Source organism: Solanum stenotomum, chromosome 12, assembly GCF_019186545.1.
Source record: "Solanum stenotomum isolate F172 chromosome 12, ASM1918654v1, whole genome shotgun sequence".
In the NCBI taxonomy this organism is placed as follows: Eukaryota; Viridiplantae; Streptophyta; class Magnoliopsida; order Solanales; family Solanaceae; genus Solanum; species Solanum stenotomum.
The window spans coordinates 22,567,924-22,583,654 of record NC_064293.1 but is presented as its reverse complement, the minus strand read 5'-3'; the positions used below and the strand labels follow the sequence as shown (position 1 = coordinate 22,583,654).

At 37.7% G+C, this 15,731-nt stretch overlaps 1 pseudogene; it reads left to right on the top strand.

Annotated features, from left to right (window-relative positions):
- The first annotated feature begins 2,435 nt into the window (after nucleotides 1-2,435).
- Nucleotides 2,436-15,731, top strand: part of LOC125847232 (uncharacterized) — a 17,134-nt pseudogene continuing 3,838 nt past the window's right edge.

Sequence of the window (15,731 nt, the reverse complement as noted above, 5' to 3'; positions counted from 1 at the left end):
TGTAGGCACATAGTTAAGGGTCAAGGAGATTGCTTCAAGAAACCCTAACTTACTAAATGTAAGGGTTTCCATCTCATGAGACATCACATACCACGATAATCTGGACTTGCTAAACGTGAGGAAACCCATGTGGAGAGCCGGACTTACTAAATGTGAGACCCCCATCTCATTTACATGCCCTTTCGGTGGTAAGCATCAAATTCCCTTTTGTAATCATCTTTAGTCATTACGCAAGTTCACATTAGGCTTTACTAGACTCTTATGTAGATATCTTACCATAATAGCTCATATGTGAACATAAGTGAGTAACATTCCTTTCACCTTAGAAACACTAAGCAAGTGAGTAAACCTTTTACTATACATTACATTATAATCATGAGAACTCCCTTTCAATCATATTGTAATAATACCGTAACATACATACATACTTCATTGCTAATTCAAGTGTAAAGAGTTAAGGATGAGGAAACTAGGTCATCAACACCACAACAACACATTAGGTATAGCATCATTACAATCTAAGTAATTCACCTTTCATACTTGAGTTCGAAGAAGACCCAACATTCATACCTTCTTTCCCTTTATGGGACTTTCATAGTTCAATTACCAAACAATTCAGAACCAATACATTATACAAGGTAATTCATGAAGTAATAACATAATCAACATCAATATAAGAAACTAACATATTCCCTTCGTAGCCTTCAAGGTTTCAATCAAAGACTCAACCCTAATTTCATAGAAGTTATACATAACCTAGGGTAGAATCATCATACAAATATGAATTACATAACATCACATTTAACTCATAGCCTTGAATCAATATCCAATACAAACTAGGGTTAAAATTAGGAAAAGAAGGAGAAACATGGGTCTCATGAGGAATTCTTCAAGAAACCACCAATACAACATAAATTCATCCATAATTGTTCATATAACATGATAGCATCCAAGGAAGCTCTACTCCATTGAAGGACAAAGATGAAGCTTTAGAAACTCCAAGGAGGCCCATAACAAGATCTCAAACCAAGGAGTTCAATGATAAGCTCAATGGGCTTCAATCGCTGATCCAAAGGTGTCTTATTGGGGAAGAAGAGCTCAAGCCCAAGGGAGAGGAATTGTCCAAATGCTACAATTATTTGGTGGCCCAAATTCAAGCCCAAGATGAGGAATTTTAAGGTCCAATTTAGTGCAAATAAGGTCAAGAAGAGTCCAAGAATCAGTCACAACAAGAGTTGCTTTGTGCCCAAGTTTTGAGAGAAGACTAGTCAAACTTTCTAAGATTGTAAAGATTCTTTTCCTAGTTGAGATTTACCTTATTTATTTATTTATATATAGGTTATTAATATTTTCCTTAGTCTATTTATGGTCTCCTAAGTACCATTTAATGCTTTCCTATAAGTACTAAATTTGTTCCTAGTTAGGTTACTTTATTTCCTTTCTAGAGTAGGATTTCTTGTAGTTGTCTTTCTAGGGTTCCTTGGACCTTTTTTCCCCTTCTCCTATATATAGGACTCCTTTTCATTCATTAAAGACAATTTTTAGATTGATTAATAATATTTGGGAGAGTTCTTTGAACCTTTGTGACTTGTTCTTTGAGAATTTATCTTTAAACCTTTACTAGTTTCATAGTTTAAGGTATAAAGTAACTTCTTCTTGTTATATCTTTGGTTTCTTTTTGGTATTCTTTAGAAGGTAATTAGTTTCTACATACTAATTATTGTCTTTAGTTACTCATAAAGCGGTCAAGATCCGAATCTATTGGTTTGATTCGTTTTCTCAAGTAAAGGCGTTAGATTTCTTCCATAAATCTATACGTTGTTACTTGGATCTTTTCAAGGCCTTAGAACATCTAATCCTTGAAAATTTGTGGATCTTTCCTTCGAATTTCCCATATCTTTAGTTAGTTTTTTTTACTTCTTTTTGTTTGTGCTTCTGCATTCTAATATTCAATTCTCTATTTGTGATCTCCCTTAACCTTGCTGTTATCAAGTGGTATCAGAGCGGTTCTATCAAGATTCCGTTCTTGATAAATCTTGGGATTTCTTCTTAGAGCAGAAAAAAAAAAAAACTGTAGCGTGAACAGTAGCGGTTCTATCAAGATTCGTGTTTTGTTTCAACTAAATCCTACTTGTTCTAGGACTAGTTCTTTACTTTCTTGTTGTACCCCAAGATTCCATACTTTATTACTACGAACTTGATAGACGTTTTGATTTAATTATAAATCTACAAAGTATTCTCGTTCAAAGGTTATTTTGAGTGGAAAAAGGCAAGTGTGGGTGAGTTTAAAAGAGGGTAAAAGCCATATTAAAAGTGTGATACTTAATCATTTATTCTTTTTTTTAGATGTCTAATTCAGGTGGTGATGAGGAAAGGGCTCGTTTAGAAGCTGAGGTCAAAGGAAGGAACGACTTCACCCTTCAAGCTATGCACCAACAATTTGAGAGATGGACCCTTCAATTTCAAGAGATGAGGGATATGATTATCGAGCAGAATGACACCATAGCTGCAATTAGGAGGGAGAATAATGTTGTACCCCCAAATAATGTTAGACCCCAAGTTAGAAGGAATGTACCCCATATCCCTTTTGTAAATCCTGAATATGATAATGATGATTTTGATGTTGAATTTAATCTAGAAAGAAGAGATAGGAGGGGACAAAGAGGTAGAGTAGAAGATGATAATATAAATAGTATAAAGATGAAGATGCCATCTTTCAAGGGGACAAGGGATCCAGACTTGTACCTTGATTGGGAGAGACGAGTTGAAGCCATCTTTGATTGCCATAACTACTCTGAGGGTAAGAAAGTTAAACTTGCTGTTGTTGAGTTTTCTGATTATGCTGCTTCTTGGTGGAAAAAGCTTGCTAGGGACAGATTGCAAGAGGAGCTACCACCTATTGCTACGTGGGCAGAGATGAAGAGGGTAATGAGGAAGCGATTTATTCCATCATACTTCCAAAGAGATCTACAATCTCGCCTTCAACGCTTGAAGCAAGGCTCCATGTCGGTGGATGAGTACTTCAAAAGCATGGATATGGCTATGATCCAAGCTAACTGCATGGAGGAAGAAGAGGCTACAATAGCTAGATTTTTAAATGGTTTAAATACAGAAATAGCTAATGTAGTAGAGATACAACAATATGTAACTTTAGATGAGTTAGTTGATTTGTCTGTAAAAGTTGAAAAACAAATTGAGAAAAAGCAGCAAAATAACTCATGGAGAAGTCGACCAAACACTATCTCTAAGAAGCCATGGTCAACTCAAGAGGGGAAAGCTCCTTCCAAACCTCAAGATGATAGAGGTAAAGGTAAGGTTGAGGAGGGAGGTAAAACCTTTAATCCTAAATCTTCTAAACCTTCAAGTTCTATTCAATGTCACAAATGTCATGGAAGGGGGCATATGATGCATGAATGTCCAAGTAGAAGAAACATCCTACTTAGAGAGAATGGAGAATATGAGAGTGAAAAAAGTGAGGGGGAAGAAGAAGAGGGAGAAGGTGTAAGTGAGGAAGATGATTTGGAACTGCCTAATGATGGTATAATTGGGGTGGTTAGGAGAATTATGACTATCAATTTGGGTAGTGTTGATGAAGGGCAGAGAGAGAATTTGTTTCATACTAGGTGTGGGATAAAAGGGAAGACTTATTCTATGATTATTGATGGGGGAAGTTGTGCAAATGTGGTGAGTTCATACTTGGTGGATAAACTAGGAATTGCATGCATGAAGCGCTCTACCCCATATAGGCTCCAATGGTTGAATGATTGTGGAGAAGTAAAAGTAAACAAACAATGCATGATTTCATTCAATGTTGGTAGGTATGAAGATGAGATTCTTTGTGATGTAGTTCCAATGCAAGCATGTCATGTTTTACTTGGCCGACCTTGGCAGTATGATAGGGATACTACTCATCATGGGAGAAAGAATAGGTATAGTCTTCTGCATAATGGTAAGAAGTATACTCTTGCACCATTATCTCCTTCTCAAGTGTTTGAAGATCAAAAACGATTGAGGGAAACAATGGGAAAACAAAAGGGAGAGGTAAAAAGTGAGCTTGAGGGAAAAGAAAAAGGCCAAGAGATAGAAAAAAAGAGAGATGGCCGAGAGAAAGAGAGAGAGGGCAGCGATCTAAGTAAAGAGGTAAAAGAGGGTGTGAGTAAAAAAATAAAATGTTTTGGTGAGAGGAAAGAGGCTAAGGAAAAGAAAAATGAGAGCCTTTATATAAAAGCCAAAGAGTGTTTGAATGCTAGGAGAGAGGGGCTGCCCATAATACTACTTACTTACAAAGAAGTATTGATTAATTTTGAACAACTAACTCCTTCTTTGCCAAATAGTGTTTCTTCTCTTTTGCAGAATTTTGAAGATGTTTTTCCTGATGACACTCCAAAGGGATTGCCACCTTTGAGAGGGATTGAGCACCATATAGACTTTGTGCCTGGGTCTCAACTTCCTAATAGGCCTGCCTATAGGAGCAATCCTGAAGAGACCAAAGAATTACAAAGGCAAGTTGAAGAATTGCTTGAAAAGGGATTTGTTCGAGAGAGTATGAGCCCATGCTCTGTTCCAGTCCTATTGGTCCCCAAAAAGGATGGAACATGGAGGATGTGTGTAGATTGTCGAGCCATCAACAAGATAACGGTAAAGTATCGCCATCCTATCCCTCGTCTTGATGACATGTTGGACCAACTGTATGGTTCCAAAATCTTTTCTAAAATTGATCTAAAGAGTGGTTACCATCAGATTCGTATGAATCCTGGAGATGAATGGAAAACTGCTTTTAAGACCAAATATGGACTTTATGAGTGGTTAGTTATGCCCTTTGGCTTGACTAATGCACCAAGCACTTTTATGAGACTAATGAATCATGTTTTTAAAGATTTCCATGGAAAATTTATTGTGGTGTATTTTGATGACATCTTGATCTTTTCTCAAAATCTGGATGAACACCTAGAGCACTTGAAACAAGTTTTTGAAGTTCTTAGAAATCAAGGCTTATTTGCTAATCTCAAAAAGTGTACTTTCTGTGTGGATCGTGTTGTTTTCTTAGGTTTTGTGGTCAGTTCTAAGGGAGTTGAAGTAGATGATGAGAAAATTAAGGCAATAAAATAATGGCCTAAACCTAATAGTGTAACTGAAGTTAGGAGTTTTCATGGACTTGCTAGTTTTTATAGGAGGTTTGTGCGAGACTTTAGCACCATTGCTGTTCCTTTAACTGAAGTTATTAAAAAAGATAAGGCTTTTACATGGGGAAAGGAACAAGATGATGCATTTAACTTGCTGAAGGATAAATTGTGTTCTGCTCCTCTTTTGCAATTGCCTGATTTTTCTAAGTCTTTTGAAGTTGAGTGTGATGCCCCTGGTAAGGGCATAGGTGCAGTTTTGATGCAAGACTCCAAGCCAATTGCCTACTTTAGTGAAAAGCTACGTGGAGCAACATTGAACTACTCAACTTATGATAAGGAGTTATATGCCTTGGTAAGGGCGTTAGCTACATGGCAGCACTACTTGTGGCCTAGAGAATTTGTGGTCAAGACTGATCATGAGTCATTAAAATACTTGAAGAGCCAAGGTAAACTTAGTCGTAGGCATGCCTAATGGGTAGAGTTTATTGAAACTTTTCCTTATGTAATTGCTTACAAACAAGGAAAGGAGAATGTGGTTGCTGATGCACTCTCAAGAAGGTATGTTTTGATCTCTACTCTTACTTCAAAGTTATTGGGTTTTGACCAAATCAAGTTCCTCTATGCTAATGATTCTGATTTTGGTGAGATTTTTGCTGAATGTAATTTAGGTCCTTTTGAGAAATTTAATCTTCAAGATGAATTTCTATTCAAAGAAAATAAATTATGTGTTCCTAACTGCTCGTAGCGTGAACTATTTGTTAGGGAAGCACATTGTGGAGGGCTAATGGGACATTTTGGTGTACCCAAAACACTGGAAATACTTTCTGAACAATTTTATTGGCCTAGCATGAGAAAGGATGTTGAAAAAGTGTGTTCCTATTGTATTGAATGTAAACGGGCTAAGTCTAGAACATTGCCGCATGGTCTTTATACTCCTTTACCTATTTCTAATTCCCCTTGGATTGATATTTCTATGGATTTCATATTGGGGCTGTCAAGGACTAAGTGTGCTAAGGATAGTATATTTGTGGTAGTAGATAGATTTTCTAAAATGGCTCGTTTTATCCCATGTAAAAAGACTAATGATGCATCTCATGTGGCTAACTTGTTTGTAAAGGAAGTGGTTTAATTGCATGAAATACCTAGAATTATTGTTAGTGATAGGGATGCCAAGTTCTTAAGTCACTTTTGGAGAATTCTTTGGGGAAAGTTGGGAACTTAATTGCTATTTTCTACATCTTGTCACCCACAAACGGACGGGCAAACGGAAGTGGTTAATAGAACTTTAGGGAACATGTTGAGGGCTGTTTTGAAAGGAAAGTTGACTTCTTGGGAAGATTACTTACCTATTGTAGAATTTGCTTATAATAGGACCTTCCATTCTTCTACTGGTAAGACTCCTTTTGAAGTTGTATATGGATTCAACCCCCTTACCCCCCTTGATTTATTGCCTTTGCCTACTAATGATTTTTCTAATCTTGATGGTAAGAAGAAGGCTGATATGATAAAGAAAATTCATGAACAAACAAGGCTTGCAATTGAAAAGAATAAGGAAGTTGCATTGCGAAGGAATAAGGGGTGAAAATATGTTGTTTTTAAACCTGATGACTTGGTTTGGGTGCATATGAGAAAGGAAAGACTTCCTTCCAAAAGAAAGACCAAACTAGATCCTAGAGGAAGTGGGGCATACAAAGTCTTTGAAAGGATTGGAGACAATGCTTATAAACTTGATCTTCCTGGTGAGTTCCAAGTTAGTGCTACTTTTAATGTTTCTAATCTTTCCCATTTTGATGCACATTTGAATTCGAGAACGAATTCTCTTCAAGAAGAGGGGAATGATAGCATCCAAGGAAGCTCTACTCCATTGAAGGACAAGGATGAAGCTTTAGAAACTCCAAGGAGGCCCATAACAGGATTTCAAACCAAGGAGTTCAATGATAAGCTCAATGGGCTTCAATCGCTGATCCAAAGGTGTCTTATTGGGGAAGAAGAGCTCAAGCCCAAGGGAGAGGAATTGTCCAAATGCTACAATTATTTGGTGGCCCAAATTCAAGCCCAAGATGAGGAATTTTAAGGTCCAATTCCGTACAAATAAGGTCAACAAGAGTCCAAGAATCAGCCACAACAAGAGTTGCTTTCTGCCCAAGTTTTGAGAGAAGACTAGTCAAACTTTCTAAGATTGTCAAGATTCTTTTCCTAGTTGGGATTTACCTTATTTATTTATTTATATATAGGTTATTAATATTTTCCTTAGTCTATTTATGGTCTCCTAAGTACCATTTAATGCTTTCCTATAAGTACTAAATTTGTTCCTAGTTAGGTTACTTTATTTCCTTTCTAGAGTAGGATTTCTTGTAGTTGTCTTTCTAGGGTTCCTTGGACCTTTTTTCCCCTTCTCCTATATATCGGCCTCCTTTTCATTCATTAAAGACAATTTTTAGATTGATTAATAATATTTGGGAGAGTTCTTTGAACCTTTGTGACTTGTTCTTTGAGAATTTATCTTTAAATCTTTACTAGTTTCATAGTTTAAGGTATAAAGTAACTTCTTCTTGTGATATCTTTGGTTTCTTTTTGGTATTCTTTAGAAGGTAATTAGTTTCTACATACTAATTATTGTCTTTAGTTACTCATAAAGCGGTCAAGATCCGAATCTATTGTTTTGATTCGTTTTCTCAAGTAAAGGCGTTAGATTTCTTCCATAAATCTATACGTTGTTACTTGGATCTTTTCAAGGCCTTAGAACATCTAATCCTTGGAAATTCGTGGATCTTTCCTTCGAATTTTCTATATCTTTAGTTAGTTTTTTTGTTTCTTTTCTTTGTGCTTTCGCATTCTAATATTCAATTCTCTATTTGTGATCTCCCTTAACCTTGCTGTTATCATAACATCAATCAAAGTAAGTTTATAACATCAATTTCACTTTAGAAAGAAGACCCACGTTTTTGGGTTGAAACCTAGAAATTGGAGATTTTGAAATTCATCTTGAAAGGGTCTCATGGGGAAAGGAATCCCAAGAGTGATAAGCAACCATACCTTATTGAAGAATTCACCACAAAAATCCGAGTTGAAACCTTGGAGAGTTGGTATTCTTCTTGAAGCTCCAATCTTCTTCAATGGAGTTCTTGAGAAGACAGAGAGAGTAGAGAGAAGGAGGAACTTTAGGTTTTTATCTTTGGGGTTTTGTGTTTGAGTGATAAAACTAAGGTAAATTGACTTAAAAATAGTTATATACACGTCCCCTAAAGTACCCTAAATACCCCTCACTTAGTTGGACTCTTTAATGAAGTAACAATTGATTATAGAATTTCTGCATTTTCATCGCGGAACAAGTCCGCGACGCGGAGCTGTTCCCTGAAGGTATTTGGAATTAAATTTCGAGACAGAAGATTCCGTGACACGACCGCGTCGCGAACTAACTTTTTTCTCCTTGGGGAGCTAGTCCGCGACGCGGACCTATTCCCTCTAAGAGCAATTTGCAAGCTGCCCTGGCAGCTTGCTTGGCCAAGGTTGGGGTCCTCCTCGGGGACCGTTAGGGTGGCCCCGAGGAGTCATGGTCGAACGTTTTGACCCTATTAACATATATTTACCTAATTTAAACCTTTTTTCAAGATTATACCAAGATACGACACTCCAAACCTGCCCAAAACCTAAGTACAGACTAGAACACATTCTTCTCTAGTTTTCGGACATCGTAGTTATTTCTTGACCTTTAGACTTTTACTCATCCAAACCAAGTCAATTGCATTAATTTAGGTTTAGAAACATCATTTTAACTGTTTTTAATTTATTATTCATAAGGTGAGGCTCTAACTTAAGTCATACAATTTTCGGGGTGTTACAATATCCCGCCCTTGGGAACATTTGTCCCCGAATGTCACGTGGACTTCTTTCTAGGGAGACAATGACTCAAACTAGCAGCACAACAACCAGTCACATCAACAACATCATATCATCATATCATATAGGAATTTAATCCACATCATCACTATGCTTAAAACTCTTTACTTCACATAAGTATAGGAGGAACTACTTTCTCCATATTCAATGATCATCAACATATATTAAGCAATCAACAAGATACATATCTTAACAAGACAACATCAAGCATGCTCATTACAACTCTCATGAAGACAACATCACACAACTTCTATGGGTGCAATTTCAACCATGAGAAACAAAATTCATGAAAACTCAAAATACAGCTTAAGCATGAATTTTCACAAAAATGTGCACATACAAGGAAATCATGTCGTAATCATCAACACACATGATTTTCAATGTATACCAAATAAAGAGAGACTACGACCTAAACTTTGGCTAGGAGTAGGAGGAAAGAGATGAGGGTAGCAGGACTTCATGTTGGCCTCGGCCTCCCAGGTTGCACCCTCAACTAGGTGGTTTCTCCATAGGAGTTTTACTGAGGCACCCACTTTATTCCTTAATTTCTTAACTTGATGATCTAAGATTTCGACCGGAACCTCTTCATAAGAAAGGTTCTCATTCACCCCTAAACCTTCTAGAGGGAGAATGGACATCGGGTCACCTATACACTTCTTTAACATAGAAATATGGAACACCGGGTGAATCGGGGTTAATTCGATGGGTAATTTCAACTCATAAGAGACCTTTCCAACACGCTTGAAGATCTCATAAGCCCCAACATACCGGGGGCTAAGTTTCCCCTTCTTAATAAACCTCATCACCACTTTCATGGGTGAGATCTTCAAGTAGACCCAATCACCTATTTCAAATTCAATATACCTCTTTCTATTATCGGCATAAGACTTTTGCCGACTATGAGCCGTTTTCAACCTATCCTTTACAAGTCAAACTTTTTCCATAGCCTCATAGACTACCTTGGGACTAATAAGAGCAAATTCACCCACTTCAAACCACCCAACCGGAGATCGACACCTTCTACCATAAAGTGCTTCAAAGGGTGCCATAGCAATACTCGAGTGGTAGCTATTGTTGTAGGAAAATTCTATCAAAGGTAGGTGGTCATCCCAATTACCTTTGAAGTCAATGACACACGCTCTCAACATGTCCTCTAGGGTTTGGATGGTGCGTCCGTTTGAGGGTGAAAAGCGGTACTAAGTTTCACTTGAGTACCAAGCCCACTTTGGAAAGACCTCCAAAAATGGGAAGTAAATTGGGCACCTCTATCCAAAATAATCAATAACGGGTCCCCATGGAACTTCACAATCTCCTTAATGTACAACTTAGCATAATCTTCCGCCGAATAAGAATTAGTCAATCTATCCATAATGACCCAAATGGAGTCATGTTGCCTACGGGTTCGAGCCAAACCTGCCACGAAGTCCATATTGACCTCTTCCCACTTCCAAGTGGGGATATCAATATCTTGAGTTAGACCTCCCAGTCCTTGGTGCTCGGCTTTGACTTGTTGACAATTTGAGCACCTAGCCACAAAATTTTTTGTCTCTTTTCACAAGATTTCGACCATTCAAACTTGGACTTCTTTTGAGTTAAGGCCGTTAATGGAGATGCAATAGATTAAAATCCCTCAACAAACCTCCGGTAGAAACCGGCCAAACCCAAAAAGCTTCAGATATCAAAAGGACTCAAAGGTCTAGGCCAACTTTTGACCGCATCGAGTTTCTTTGGATAAAATTATATACCCTTACTAGAAACAATGTGACCAAGGAAAGCAACCGATCTTAGCAAAACTCAGACTTGCTAAACTTAGCATAGAGTTGGTGATCTTTGAGGACTTGCAATACTATCCTCAAATGATTCATGTGATCATCCTCACTTTAAGAGTATGTCAAGATGTCATCAATAAAGACAATAACAAATGAGTCTAGATAATTTCTAAACACACGATTCATAAGGTCCATGAACGCCTCCGGGGCATTTGTAAGACCAAAGGACATCACTAACAACTCAAAATGACCATATCTTGTTTGGAAGGCTGTTTTCGGAACATCAACACCTCTCACCCTAATTTGGTGATAACCCGACCTCAAATCAATTTTTGAAAAGTACATCGCTCCTTGAAGTTGATAAAATAAGTCATCAATCCTAGGGAGTGGATACTTGTTCTTAATGGTCACCTTATTTAATTGTCGGTAATCAATACACATACGAAGAGATCCATCCTTCTTCTTCACAAATAACACCGGTGCACCCCAAGAAGATATAGTAGGTTGGATGAAACCCTTATCCAACAAATCTTTGAGTTGAGCTTTTAATTCCTTCAACTCCACCGGGGCCATCCAGTAAGGAGGGATTGAAATGGTTGTGTATCCGGCAATAAATCTATGCCAAAATCTATTTCCCGTTCGGGAGGAATCCCGGGTAAGTCATCGGGAAAGAATTCCAGAAAATCCTTCACTACGGGGACCGACTCCAAAGGAGGAATCTCGGACTCAAGATCCTTGACCCTGACAATATGATAGATACAACCCTTAGAAATCAATTTACAAGCTTTTAGACATGAAATGATCCTTCCCCTAGGAACAAAATTTGCTCCCTTCCATTCTAAAATGGGTTCATTAGAAAATTGAAACTTCACAATTCAGGTCGTACAATCTATGGATGCAAAACAAGCATGAAGCCAATCCATCCCCAATATAACATCAAAGTCTAACATATCAAGTTCCACCAAATCAACTAAAGTGACTCTATTGGGCAATGATATGGGACAACCCCTATAAACTATTTTAGCAACTATGGAATCACCCACCGTGGTAGAAACCGAAAAGGGTTTATGTAAGACATCGGAAAACATATCAAACTTCATGGCCACTAAAGGGGTTACAAAAGACAAAGTGGCACCGGGATCCAACAATGCATAAACATTAATTGAAAATACTAGTAGCATATCGGTCACAACATCCGGAGAGCTCTCTTCATCACCTCGGGATTAGAAAGCATAGAAGCGATTCTTCTTAGGAGCATCGGGATTTGGGCCACTTGCTTGTGCTTGAGCATTTTCCCTTCCTTGAGCCTTTAGCATAGGGCAGTCCCACCTCATATGGCTGCTCTTACCACAACCATAGCAATTACCCGTGCCAACTATTCATCAACAATTCACCATAATTGGACATAGATAATGATACAAATCAATCTACACATAAATCTATCATCATTCATTCGTAATCAATAAACCCACTTCTTAAGTCCAAATTCAGGAATTTAGAGAAATCATAGGTTCATAGAGTAAAATCATCTTAAATCATCAATTAAACATCAATATACTCATAGTTTATCATTTGAAAACGTATGATGCAAGAACCTATGAGTTTAAGTGAAATCTAGGTTTTTTGGGGAAATTTGAAACCTTGAAAACAACTTTGGAATTGAATCTAGGGTGAAAACTAACCCTAGATGAAGGATCACCATACCTTTACTAAGACTCCCCGAGAAATTTGATGAAGAAAGCTATGAATCTATACCCTACCTCCCACTTCTTTTTCTTCCTTGAGTTTGAGAGAGAAATATTGAGAAAGAAGAACTTTGGTGTTTTGATTTGGGTGTTGGAGAAATAAGTAGTAAATGAAGTGTTTTAACTATTTATATTTGTGATATAAGCCTTTTAAAATCAACCCCACATAATAATACATTAAAACAAAATTACTTAAGAAACCCTTGATTTGGGCATCCCCTTCAGGCACCAAGGGCACTTGTACGGTCCGTGAAGGAGGACCACGGCTCGTAGTGGCACCCGTGGTCCTCTAGGTAGTGACCCCCTTTGCTTTGACAAGCCCTACCAGGCCAAGTAAACTTCACGGCCACTTCTACGGGCCGTGGTGAAGACCATTGGCCGTGAAATGGTCCGTGGAACTTGGGCAGTAGCTTGGCCAAGCTGCCCTTCTTTCCATGCCACCAAGTGACCTTCACGGCTAATTCTACGGACCGTGGTGAAAAGCACTGACCGTGAAGTGGTATGTGGTCATGAGGCAGTGCTTGGCCAAGGTTGGGCAGCCTTGTCCTTTGGCTTAGGCCTTGCCCCCTTGGCTTGGCAGAAACCCTTGCCACCCTTATCCAACATCAAAATGGGTCTTTCAACTACGTAGTCTGTCACGTGCCTTGACGTTGACTCCTAAACCAAACTCGGGACAACATTACACCACATCAAACCCCTTTCCAAACTCAAACACACACATATTAGGCTAGAGCTTAACCTATCATTTTCCAAGTTGTTACATTATCCCGCACTTAGAAACATTTGTCCTCGAATGACACTTTAAACACATAAAGGGGTAACGACTCAAGACTAGCAGCACACAATCATGCATGAAACATAATTATAAATGCATAAACATAGGTGAAAACATAACCTCCACATCAATAAGATCAAAACACAACAATAAGTTAGGAACTACATCTACAAACTCATTATGCATGAAAACTTCACATTCTTCATTTCATTGGAGGACACATCCTTCTCCAAATCACATCATTCTCATTACAACATCATTTAAGCAATTTTCTCATAAAAGCTCATTATGTAACTTTTTAATAAGGGACATTAGGCATGTTCAACAAATCGACTCATGAGACATTTAGGAAACTCCTCATAGATGCATATTAACATGAGGAACACAATTAATGAAAACTCATTTTCTCATTTAAACAAGAATTCAACTAGAACATGAACAACATAAAGAGACAGTAGAAACTCATATTCACACAAGACTCAAAAACATGAAACAGGCTACAAGGAATTCATTGTCTTAGGCTTGAATAGGCACATAAAGGAATAGGTAAGGATATTGGAACTCTCAACAACCTTACTACTCAACATACCATCTCCCACTTAGGAGTAATCCCATCTAAGGATTATCAAGAACACCAAAAGGGAACCTTAATCAAGACATTCACAACTTACAAGAAACGATCAACCTTACCACACCACACAAGGCCTCATACGAGTTTACCACACCGGGTCTAAACTCCTCAACTCACTAGACTTCTTAAGGTGAAAAAATCAATCAAGCCTAACTCATGAACATCAAGGACGCTCAAAGACCTTACCATCTATGCACTTTATCCCCCACTTAAGAGAAAACTTATACTATCTCTTCGAAGCCTCACTCCTTTCAATTCTAAGGTCGGAGCAAAATCTAATTAAACCTCCATGCTCATCACACCTAGGCAATTCTAAAAAACACCACATTTCAACAACTCTTTCAACAAACCTCAAAACTCATCATAGCCTTCTATCAACATCACACATAACCAAAAAGCAACCCAATCATACTAGAGTCAATATCTTCCATCTCAATCTACCAAGTCCCATAGCCATAGTTGGCATCACAACCAACCCTCCTCCCTCAAACCATCTAACTAAGGAACAAGAGAGAGACATTATAGTGAGAAATTCTATGGCACAACTTGAAGAATGAAGAAGTGAAACTTTCTTAACACCCAATTGCTTTCTATTCTTAAGGTGGTGCGTTTCACATTATGAATAAGACTCTACTAGATGTGATTTGAGACTTCCTAAGACCATTCCAAAATCCTGTGCTCTGATAGCATGTTTGTCTCGACCCGAGAGCACCCCCTAGTCGTTACACGGTGTACTTGTCCCCAAAGGGGTTTTATACAAGTCTCATAGCTCATTCAATGCATAAGATACTTGAAAATAGAGAAGAATTAAAAACTTTCTTTACAATCAAAGACACTTCATTAAAAAGCAAGCGAAAGACTTTCTAGACTTTGTACAATATATATCAAACCATCTATTACTTTGAATACAAGAGTGGAACATGATTAGGTTTTCTCCTCAAAACTATGAGGACTCACCAAATCTTCATCTTCAAGCACCTTAGAAACCTATCCTTCAAGCATAGAACACCAACATCTCCAAAGCCTTGTACTTTGGTAAAAAGGTAACAGAATGGGGTTAGCACATTTGATGTACTAAGTATGATGACCATGCAAAAACATGCTTAAAAGGGAACATTTGATTGAAAGCCATGCTTTTATGCCATTTTTGTAAAACTTCATGAGCATAGATACAAGAGGCATAATATAAGTCACAACCAACATAAAAAGTCACATAATTCACATTTAGTCAAAATCTCATATATAACCCCTTACCTTCACCTTCAGCCATAACCCTTAAGCTATACCATGTGCAATGAATGGATAGCGTCCCATATCCCTACACCCCAAGATACTACCATAAGATCACAAAAAGGGAACTTACCATTTATCATGCTTCAAATTACAAGTAATCATGCTCAACTAGTACCAATATACAACACATAACAACATTCGTCAAGTAAGTCATTTCATTATCTTAGGACCTATATCTAAATTTACCCTAAGATACACCTTAGTAAGACATGAAGTGGCAGCCCATACTACCTCTTAATACACACCTAGGTGTTCCTCAAGGCTACAATAAATAAGAACCTTCACAATTCAACACAACATGCTAAATAACTCATTTTATCAAGATAAACTACTCATTCATCATTTCATTTAGACAATAAATCAACAATCTTCATTAGATTCATTTAGGACACCTTCATGCATTGAGAGGACTTTCATTCATTAGACATTAGATCAATATTCTCCTTAACTTCTTCCTAGGAGGACATTCAAAAGATATTCTTTGATACTTAGATT